The sequence below is a fragment of the Pteropus vampyrus genome, unplaced genomic scaffold (assembly GCF_000151845.1).
Source record: "Pteropus vampyrus isolate Shadow unplaced genomic scaffold, Pvam_2.0 Scaffold36, whole genome shotgun sequence".
In the NCBI taxonomy this organism is placed as follows: Eukaryota; Metazoa; Chordata; class Mammalia; order Chiroptera; family Pteropodidae; genus Pteropus; species Pteropus vampyrus.
This window is the reverse complement of record NW_011888817.1, coordinates 2,886,133-2,896,532: the sequence shown is the minus strand read 5'-3', so window position 1 is coordinate 2,896,532 and position 10,400 is coordinate 2,886,133.

Here is a 10,400-nt window from a genome sequence, read left to right as displayed (position 1 = left end):
ACCTTCTGGTTCTAAATGTGCTTTTCTCTGACTTTTCTGTGAGGTTGAACATCTTTTCATAAGCCTTTGGCTACTTGTAGTCAACTTCTATGAACTGTCTGTGTCCTTAGCCCATTTTTCTAGTGGATTCCTTGTCTTCTTCCTATTTACTTCTTAGGACTATTTTTTAAAATTAACTCTTTGTTTTATGTGGAACTATTTCCTTCTAATTTGTTATTCTGACTCTTTAAATAGTGTCTTGTGCCTTAGAAAAGTTTGTGTTTTTGTGCTGTCAACTCCGTCAAGCATAATAATTATTTTAAGGAAAAGAAATTTATTTTTATCTTAAAAGAGAAACATTTTTAATTTAGAAAGCATAGTTTTGATGTGAATGCTGAGTTTGCTTGCTCGCCAGATGGTTTGCTATTCTAAGTAATATAAAATAACAGAAGTCAATCGATACATCAAGCCTTTTTATACTGCTTTGTTTCAGAGGCCTCCCACCTACAGATAACGATGACGATGACGATGGTGACGATGATGAGGACAAAAGCCCCTGTTCTGTGTCAGGTGCTATGCGCTACTCTTCATTATGCTACACTCTGCTTTATCTCAATCCTCACAACAACTTTTGGAGGTAGAGTTTTTTCCTTTTTTAAAAATTGAAATACGATTCACGGATCATACACCCAGTTCACCCTTTTAAAGGTGTACAATTCGGTGATTTTTAATATGTTCACAAAGTTGGGTAACCATCACCATGATCTAAATCCAGAACAATTTTAGTACCCCAAAAAGAAACCTTACGGTAGGTAGTGTTCTCATCTCCATTTTACAAATGAGGAAACTGAGACTCAGACAGGTGAAGCAACCTGGCCAAGGCCACACAGCAAGATCTGGACTTGAACCTAAGCCCCATTGCTTGAGATGGCCTCCTCCTGACTGAGATCCACTATTCTAGACCAGAAATCTATAAAGAGACAGAACGTAAATAATTTAGACTTCGTGAGTCACTCAGTGGGTAAATGCTCTTTTAATTAAGTTTAGGGCAAAACGAGGACAACTCCATATGAGGAAGAAATTTCTAAATGTCCAAAGTGGGTCAGGATTCGGGGAAATATTAAATCAGACAGCAGGCAAGTAGAAACAGGGTTGGATCCAGAACAGACCTCATGGAGCCAGAGACTCCACTTCAAAAGCAGGAGCACCAGACGTGGGAGCCTCTCCCATCTCCTCAGTCCCCATGTCTGAGAGCCACCGGCATAGAGTAGGCCCTTTAGAGGAAATGTTGTAAGGTCTAAAGTGTCACATGCTGCCCTGGCATCTTTGAGCCTCACAGAGCCCCAAAGGCCCGTTCCCTTGTTCCAGATATGCCCCTCCACCCACGGGAAAGGCTGCTAGCTCCCCTATCAGCTGGACCAGCTGTCCCACCTGGTATTTAACCTAACTGATTTCAACTCCCTGCTGGCCCATGAAATTACTCAAACAAGCCAATCACATCCTCCTAATGAAACCAGGGGTCACCCCACCTTCAATCCCCACGTGGCCCTGTGTAACTGTGTCCTCTTCTGGGGCTGTATGTTTGATTAATAACTCCTATTTGAGTTCCTCTGTCCAGGGTCAGGTGTCCTGTTCAGCCATCTTGTACTATTTATGACGAGGCCCCGTCCTCACCAGTGAGGTGAATAGGAGGCAATTAGAACAGGGGTAAACTGCTGCCTTTTCCTAGAATCCATTTTTCTGGTGTCAGTGATCTGATTTTCCCTTGGGGATCCCCTCCCCCCACTCAGACCTTGTGGTTCAGGTGGGACTGGCTCTGACCATGACCCAGCCCTGGCTAATTAGCATAGTCCATCCATTTTGCCACAGTGATTGATTCAGATGCAGATATATTACCCGTCACGATTCACTGACAGTTCCAGGACTTTTTGTTAACTATTGAGAATAAGGCACTTCTTTTAGCTGCTGACATAGCTAAACAGGTAATACAGTCATCCGAAGTTACTGGTGGCTGCTTTATTACAGTCATGGGGAGCCTACCTGAGGCTGAAGCTGATGGAGCAGAAAATAGAGCTTGGACTCAGCTATACCTAAAGCGGTGCTATTTTTAGACTTTTTCAGTTATGTGAGCCAATTGGTACCCTCCGCCCGTTTTTTTCCTTTTGCTTAGCTCAAGAGTCTTGACTAACAATCCACTCAATAGATATCAATTGAATGAGTAAATGCATTCTCTGTGCTTGCTCCACTCCTTGGCATATCAATCTTTATCAAATGAAGTCTTCCAAGTAAAAGAGAAAGAAACTTACCAGTTGGAAACAGAGCCAAGACTAAGATAAGAAATCTGAGATGATATGAAAAATTGGGGGCTGCACATTTTCCTGGACTCAAGCTACCAAGAACCAGAAAGGACTGGCCTGCCCAGGTGGAACTGCCCTGCGTCAGTGTCATGCATCTCTAGGTGGCCCTGATCCCTTGAATGGGACATCCAAACTAAAGGCTTTTCCCCCCAGGTGTGTAAATGGAGTTGGAGACCATCACACACTTGGTCAAACATTTGATCTTCAATGAAACAAGCCATCGATGGGTTACCAAAGCCCAAAAGCTCCATGGACAGAAATTCAGACAGATTATAGACTTGGACAGGGAAAAATTACATCTGTGTTTTCACTATCTTCTATCAGTTATGAATGAAGGTAATAAATCATATATTATTACCAATTTCTGTGGCTTTGGTTCCAATAAAAGTCATAGTTATTTTGGCATCATATTATGGTGATTGCGGATATCTCAAAATATTGTTTATGATCATCATAACTTTGAAATTAGAGTAGTTATTAGACCAGATACCAAATCTTGTTTTTTAATGTGTTAATAAAGAAGCACTATTATCAAATCATGGGTTTTTTAAAGATAAATGTTAACAACTATATTTCATTATAATTCGTTTCCTTTGCAATCCTATGTATTTTATTTTACGCATTTAAAAACATGCTTTGAGGCGTAGTCCATAGGTTTCACCAGATTGCCAAATGGGCCATAGCACAAAAACAGGTTAGGGGTCCCTAAGCTAGCCCATTTGTGTCATGATTCCAGTTCTTAGCCTCAGTCTGCCTATCTGTAAAACAGGAACATTAATACCTATATTACAAGATTATTGTAACGTTTAAATGAAATAAATATAGTGTCTAGCCTGCTGCTTCACATATAGGAAGAAATCTGCACATATTTATTTCCCTTTCTTCATTTCAAGCATTTCTCAACTGGTACAGCATAAAGCACAGGGATTTGGCCCCACGCTTCCTGGGTTCAAATCCCCTTTCTGCTGTTTTATTTGCTGGGTGATCTTAGCTCTCTAAATCTGTCTCCCTGTCTTTAAAATGAGGTCATTTCTGTCTAGCAGTGTTGGTAGGACGACCAAGTGTATGTATGTAAAATGCCCCGCATAGTGCCTGATGCAGAGTAGGTTTAAAAAATCTGCTGTCGTCATCAACAATCTTATCAATTCCTGCATGAAAGAAAGCTGGACACAGCTGAGCACATGCCCGAGTCTTCCTTCTTTTGCCAAAGAACCACCTTCATCCTCAGTCCACCTCTTAACGATCCTAGTCATGAACCTTCTAAGTAAGTGATGAGCAAGTGTCTGAAGATTTCTCCTCCCTGATTCTGCTTTCCCCCAGTCATCCCTTCAGGATGAGCTCTGGAGGCAGCCTGGTGCTCTCATTATGCATAAAATACTAGGTGGTCACAGCTGGAACATCCTCTAGACCTTGTGTTATAAATGGGGAAACTGAGTCCCAAGGGGGTAAAGGATCTTACTGAGGGTTATGCAAATTTCTTTCAGGGACACAAATTAAGTTGCTGTCCTTTCCAAAATTTGTTTCATCTCTTCTTTGCATCCTTCCTACCTGAGAAGGGGAATGAGTAGGTCTACCCTAGGCATTTCTGGAAAGGGTGGATGAATAATAGTGAGAAATAATATGAGCCAACTCTCAAGCCTGCTCTTTGTTAAGAGCTATACATGTATCACCTCACTCCTTACTTGGATCTAAGAAGGAAGTGTCACTATCCCCTTCTTACAGAAGAAGCCCCGGAGAGGCCTACATATCTTGCCCCAGTCACATAGCTAGTAAGTGGCAGGGCCAGGGTTTGAATTCAGAGCTGTCTGATCCAGCACACATGCTTTTCCACAATGACATCCCAAAGCCCCTTCTGATTCTCCCATTTATCAAGATCCAGTGATGCTGTGACTTTACAATCTTACTGCTGCATGGGGTCAGCACTGCTCCAGCAGCCTGCCTCTCCCTAGTACCTCACTGTGACCTCCACCCCCAAGCCCCACCCCCCATTGTCAAGAGTTGGTGCCAGCTGCAGCACCCCCAACTCCCAGCAGCTCCAACTGGAATCCAGGTTCAAGAGGAGCCCTGGAGCTGAGCTGACCTTCTGCCAACCTCATGGGCACCACTCTCCCTCTTTCTCTAGATTCCAGGGCTGCGTGGACCGGCTAATGGTGTTTGTACTCAGGTTGATTTATATCCGTGCTTAGCATGCATCCACACCCCCTACCACGAAAGCAGATGGGCACGTGGTGCCTTCCCAAGAAACATAATTAAGGCAATTTAGCATCTTCCTCAAAGGACGCTCTGCCTCCTCCTCCACGAGGGAGGAAATATCTTTGGAGCTGCTTTAGAATGTTTGAGGTTTGATTCTGCTTGGCTCCCAGCTGGTCCAATCTGGGGGGAAAGCTTTTTTTTTTTTTTTTCCTAGGGCTTGTGCGGAAGGGAAGGAGGCACGGTGCATGGGGGAGGGTGGGCTTGGTGCTTTGTGACTTCAAGGGGGCCTCTTTCTCTTTCTGAGCCTTCAGTGACCACATTTGTTAAAAAAAAAAAAAGTAAAAATAAAACAACACCTCAGAAATCATTTTGAAAGGAGCCCTTCAGATTCACAATTCCTGGAGATGCTTAGCAAGTTTCACAGGGGATCCTGACTCAAGCCAGGCTGGTTTAGAAGTATTCTTTGCTTTACTGAAAATGCTTTTATTTGTTTGTTTGCTTGCTTGCTTGTTCATTTCAGTATTTATAGAATTTTAGAGCCAGAAGTTACCTTAGTACCTTTTCTTACCTAATGTGGAGCATAAAGTTTGCTGATGTAAAGTAGTTTGCTCAAATGCCTCATAATTAATTTTTTCTCTTCCATATATACATACACACACACACACACACACATATATATATAATCACAAAGTGACATGCTTGTGAAAAATCCCAACAATATATTATATGAGAGTAAAAGGTGGAAGTCCCTTGCACTCATCCTATTCCCCTCCCTTGCCAGCGGACCACCGTTAGCAGCTTGGTATGATTCTTTCCAGGTTACTTTTCTAGCATTTATGCGCCTATAAACCCCTCTGAGTCTTCCTCAGAGCTTTGCCTCTTCCCTCTCAGCCAGATTGGTGTTTCTGAAACTTGAGTCATGCACAGGCCATCTGAAAGAAAAACATTCTTACCGGACCCCTGGTGTTGGCCGAATAATTGTATTATAATGAAACTTAAATATAGAGATGTATAAATTCATTATAATTACTTTATGCATGTAGCATTTAGGTTAGTGTAAAACCTAAAAATATTTGCAAAGTGATCACAAACAAAACTATAAAACCATTATAATCCGAATGATTAACATCAGATTCACATGTCAGTTGATATTATTTTGATGTAACTACAAATGCTGTTTGAAATATGAATGTAGTAATGGCTGCTTTGGCAAAATGTGTGTGTGTGTGTGTGTGTGTGTGCGCATGTGTGTGCGCGTGTGTGTGTTGTCTTTATCATCTTGGTGTACATCTAGTTGTACATATACACAGATGTAGTTTTGGGTACCTAAGTGGAATCACATAATGTTCTGTAACTTGCTTTTTTTTTACCCAGAGCGCTTGTCATATCAATACACAGAGAACTACTTAGTTATTTTTAATTGCTGTATGGTAGCTCACAACATAGATATAATATCATTTATTTCACCAAAAGGAATGCAAAAGCATTTAGGTCATCTTCATTTTTTTCACTATGGTAAACATGCACCTTTGTGCACATGGAAGAATATTTTTGTCAGATGATACTTAGCAATGGAATTGTCAAAAATGAGCTTACTTAAAATTTTGATAGTCGCTGCCAAGTCGTCCACAAAACAGACTGCCCCAATATGCACTTCTCCGAGCAGTGACTGAGGGTGCCATTTCCCTATACTCTAGCCAATGCTGGATATTACCAATCGTTTAAAATTTCTCCATTCTGATGGGTGAAAATCAGCTCTAATTTTTCAAAATTGTCTTTTGAATGAATGTTTATTTCTACATGGAAGTCAGAGGTTCTTCAGGTTTTGAAGGGAACCCCTGAGATTTTAAAAGGGTGCTTAGGAATTTCAAATGTGTCTCAATTAATTCTCCATGCTGGAAAGTTCCCTTGAATTTCGGTGACTGTCAAACTGTCTTGTCTTTGGAGAGATGAGAGCTGCTCTTTCCACAATACCTGAAGGTTAAATTTGGAAGCAGTATTCACATCTTTTTTTTTTTTCCAAGTCACTTTTTAGAACTAAATCCTGCCTTTCAGCTTAGTTGGGTCCCAGTGGGAATGGTGTGAAGGACTGAAAAGTAACAAAACTGGTATATGTGTGGGTTTATAGCATCAGCCCTATTTCTCTCTGCTCAGCTCACATCGAGAAAGCACCCACTACTTACCAGATTCCTCTCCGTAAATGAGAATTAAACACACATGCATGCAGCTGCAGAACCCTTGGGGAATGGGCTCGTGAGATTTAGGGGTACAAGGGGAAGAAAGGCAGAGAGGAAATTTTGAGGAGCTGTCACAGGGGCCAGGCACACTGCAGGCTACTCTCTAATCTTTAATCTCGGTTCTGGTATAGCAATCCCTCAATTCCTACTTTATACTTTTCATAATGCTTCTCTGTGAATTATGATCTCATTTGTTCCCCCCACCCCCCGTCCTGTAAGAGATGTTCTGAGTCCTATTTTATGGTTGGAGAAATAGTCTTGGGCTGAGTGATAGGGGGCCCAGAGCCAGCTGCCTATGTTGGAATCCTAGCTCTGTCTTTAATTAGCTGTGAGACCTTGGATAAGTCACTGCCCTCTCTGTGCTGTTTCCTTATCTGTAAAGTAGGATAATAAAGCACTATATGGAAAGTGCCTGGCACCTCGTATAAGTTCTTAGCAGTGAACTCCTGTGTTTTCCCAGCTCTCCCAGGGAGACCTGGAGAGTTATTTCAATTCTCTGAGCCCCAGATTGTTCATCCGTAAAATGGGATAATAGTCCCCTCTGCAAAGGCCATTGCTAAGATTAATTATTTAAGTGCTGTACCCAGCGACTTGTTACCTCCTGGTCTCATCCGTTTCTCTGGTCTTAGCCTTTTCTCTCATCGATTGACATGGCCAGGGGAGTGCTGCCCTGGAATGCTCTGTGACCCCAATGACGAGGATGGGAATTACAAGACTGTGCAGGGTTAACTGAGGACGGTCTCTGTGTCTCTCCCTGAGTGTGGCATTGGTCCTGTGAGAGCCTGGGGGGCTTATTCTTCCATCATCTTTCCCACAGCCCTTGCCTGGAGTCAGGTCCCATACTTTTTGCAGCGGCCTCCTGCCTGGTCTCCCCCATGGCAGACCCTCATTCCATCCATCCTGTATACAAGTTCTGGAGTTTTCTCTACCTCACATACCAAATATGGAGTAAATCTTTCAATGCAACTACTGTCTGTTCAAATATCTGATTTTTATTGAGCACTTATTCCGTACCTGGCACTATGTTAAATATTGTATAGGCATCATTTCATGTGCTCCTCACAATACAGGTAGATATTTTTATTATGCCCATTTTACAGATGAGCTGGGAAGTAACTCATCTAAGGTCTCATAGCTGGAGGAGTGAGATGTAAATACTAAAATCCTCACCACTGTCCTACAAGGTTTTATATTATTTTTTTCACTGAAGAAATACCTACTGTGTGTCTAATATGTGCAGGCATCAATCTAGGTCCTGGGATAGAGCAGCAAACAGAATAGACAATAGTGGAGAAGATGGATGGTAAACAGAATAAAAACATAACATTGGTAAAGTGCTAAGAAAAACATACAACAGGGTAAGAGGATAGAGCATGATTGAGACAGGGGTGCGGGAGGGTGTGAGAAAGAGGTAGCGGAGAGGAAAACTGAATGAAGTCAGGGAGAGAAGAAATGGAGATTCAGAGAGATGATGGATCTGGCCAAGGCCACCTGGCAAGAACTAACAGCCAGGTGAATGGGAACTTGAACCCAAGGCCGTGTTCTTTTCTTGCTTCTCACAGCCTCAGTTCTTCCTGAGATTCCTAAGACGTCCCGGAGCTGAGATGTTGAGTTGGAGGCTTCCTCCCAGCCATCTGGGGGTAGAAACATCAAAGCCCTTCTCAGATGGTTTTGTCATGAGTTAAACAAAGATACCAGAAAATCAGCTCCACTGGGGGGGTGGCGGGGACATACCTACCTCCACTCACAAATCCCATCAGCCCTGAAATTACTAGTTAGACTAAGTTGAACATTGCCTTTTTTTTTTTTTTAAACAGAACTGATGAGTGGATTTTGTTAAAATGACTAATCTGGCCCCAGATGGAAGTCAGAAGTCAGAAGTCAAAGAAAATGCAAATGATTCTTTGCAAAGGACTAACTTTCCAGCCCAGCTCTGAGACGTCTCAGAGAGCAGCAAGTTTGGAAGTGAAGTCAAACCTCAAACAAGCCCTTCTCAGAGCCTCCTCCCCTCTGTAACAAATCCTGGGGATCTAGTGGTGATGGGTATGGGTGCGGGGTGAGCAACTAGGCCCAGGAGTGGGTATTTCCATATCTCGTTTCATTTCATTCTCTCAATAACCCAGTGAAGGAGGCGCTACGACCTCCATTTTACAGATGACGAAAGGGTGGCTCAGAGAAGTGCCACACCTGCCCAAGCTCACACAGCCAGGGAGCGGTGGGCCTGATTCTGAAACCCGTGCTCTCTGACACATCACGTCCCTTGTATTTTCCAGGTCCCAGCTTGTTTATCTCCGCCCCCCTCCCCCAACTCGGCAAGAAAGATGTTATTTATCCTCATTTTATAGATGGATCACTGCACTGGTGGAGTTGTCTACATTTTACAGATGATGCTGTTGAGGCTCAGGGAGATGAAATATCAGAATTTGAACTCAGGCCCACTGACCTGCCCCTACACCCCAGCAGCCCTGGGGAAGACAGTTGGAGTGGTATGTGTGGGGACAACTGGGAATATCAAACCTTTGCTTATTGCCTTGGCTGTTTTAAACTTCTTTAAATTTGTACTGCAGAATCTAAAACTTCCTAGTTCTTGTAGGGAAAGATTCTGGTGTTGGGGTCAGACTGAATGTCACCCGTGAGCCGAACTTCTCTGCTGCAGCTTAAACCCATCACAGGTTGATCTGGGTCCAGAGAGGCCCCTCCCTCCTTTCCTTGCGGGCACCAGTCTCAGCCTTGCTGTCCCCTTGGATTTCTATTCCCTGGGCGAAGCAATGGAGCTCTTAATTAAATTCTCTTGTTAGAAGTCAAGCCTGAAGAAAACAAACAGAAAAACCTCTCCAGGGGGACCTGTCTCTTCCCCTGCTTAGAGGCTCCATGCTGAAGATAGTATCACTGACCGCTGGGACATCCATCCCTCACTGTTCCCAAGGAATTTCCTGTTGGTGCCTTCTTCACTGCTGCCCCTCCCCATCTGGCCCAGAGGAAATTGCCAACCAAGGGAGATGTGGGGATGTTATCAGCAGTTTCAATGTGTGTTCCAGTTTGCGGGGAGGGCAGGGAGGAGGTAGGGGAGGTTTCAAAGGCAGGGAGTAGGAGGTGGTAGGAGGCACAGAGATAGGGGCTCACGGACCATGTGAGCATTTGTCTCCAAGGACAGCAGACACCTGATCACATGTGCCTCCTCTCCCTAGGTGACTCCCATTCCCCCCTGACCACACTCTAACGGACACATGGAATCAGGGAGAGCTGGAAGGAGCACTGGATTTCGAGTCAGGAAGCCCAGGGTCAGGTCCAGAGCTGTTACTAACTCACTGTGTGACTGGTTAATTGTAAACAGAGCACACTGTGTTGTGGGATTCCATGTTAAATGTTTTGCTAAGCTCCACTCATGGATGATCTTATTTAATTCTCACAAATTCATCTTTTTTTTTTTTTTTTTTCGAAAGAAACTTAGGCTCAGAGAAGTTAAACCCAAAGTCACAAATCTGTTAAATGCCATAGAGCTGAGATTCAAACCAAGCAGTCTGGCCCCAGAGCCCAAGCCCCTAATCATACTGTCCAGTTAGTTCCTCCTTCTAGGTATCAGTTTCCCCAACTGTAAATAAACGGGATTGGTATACTTGAATTCCAAAGACCC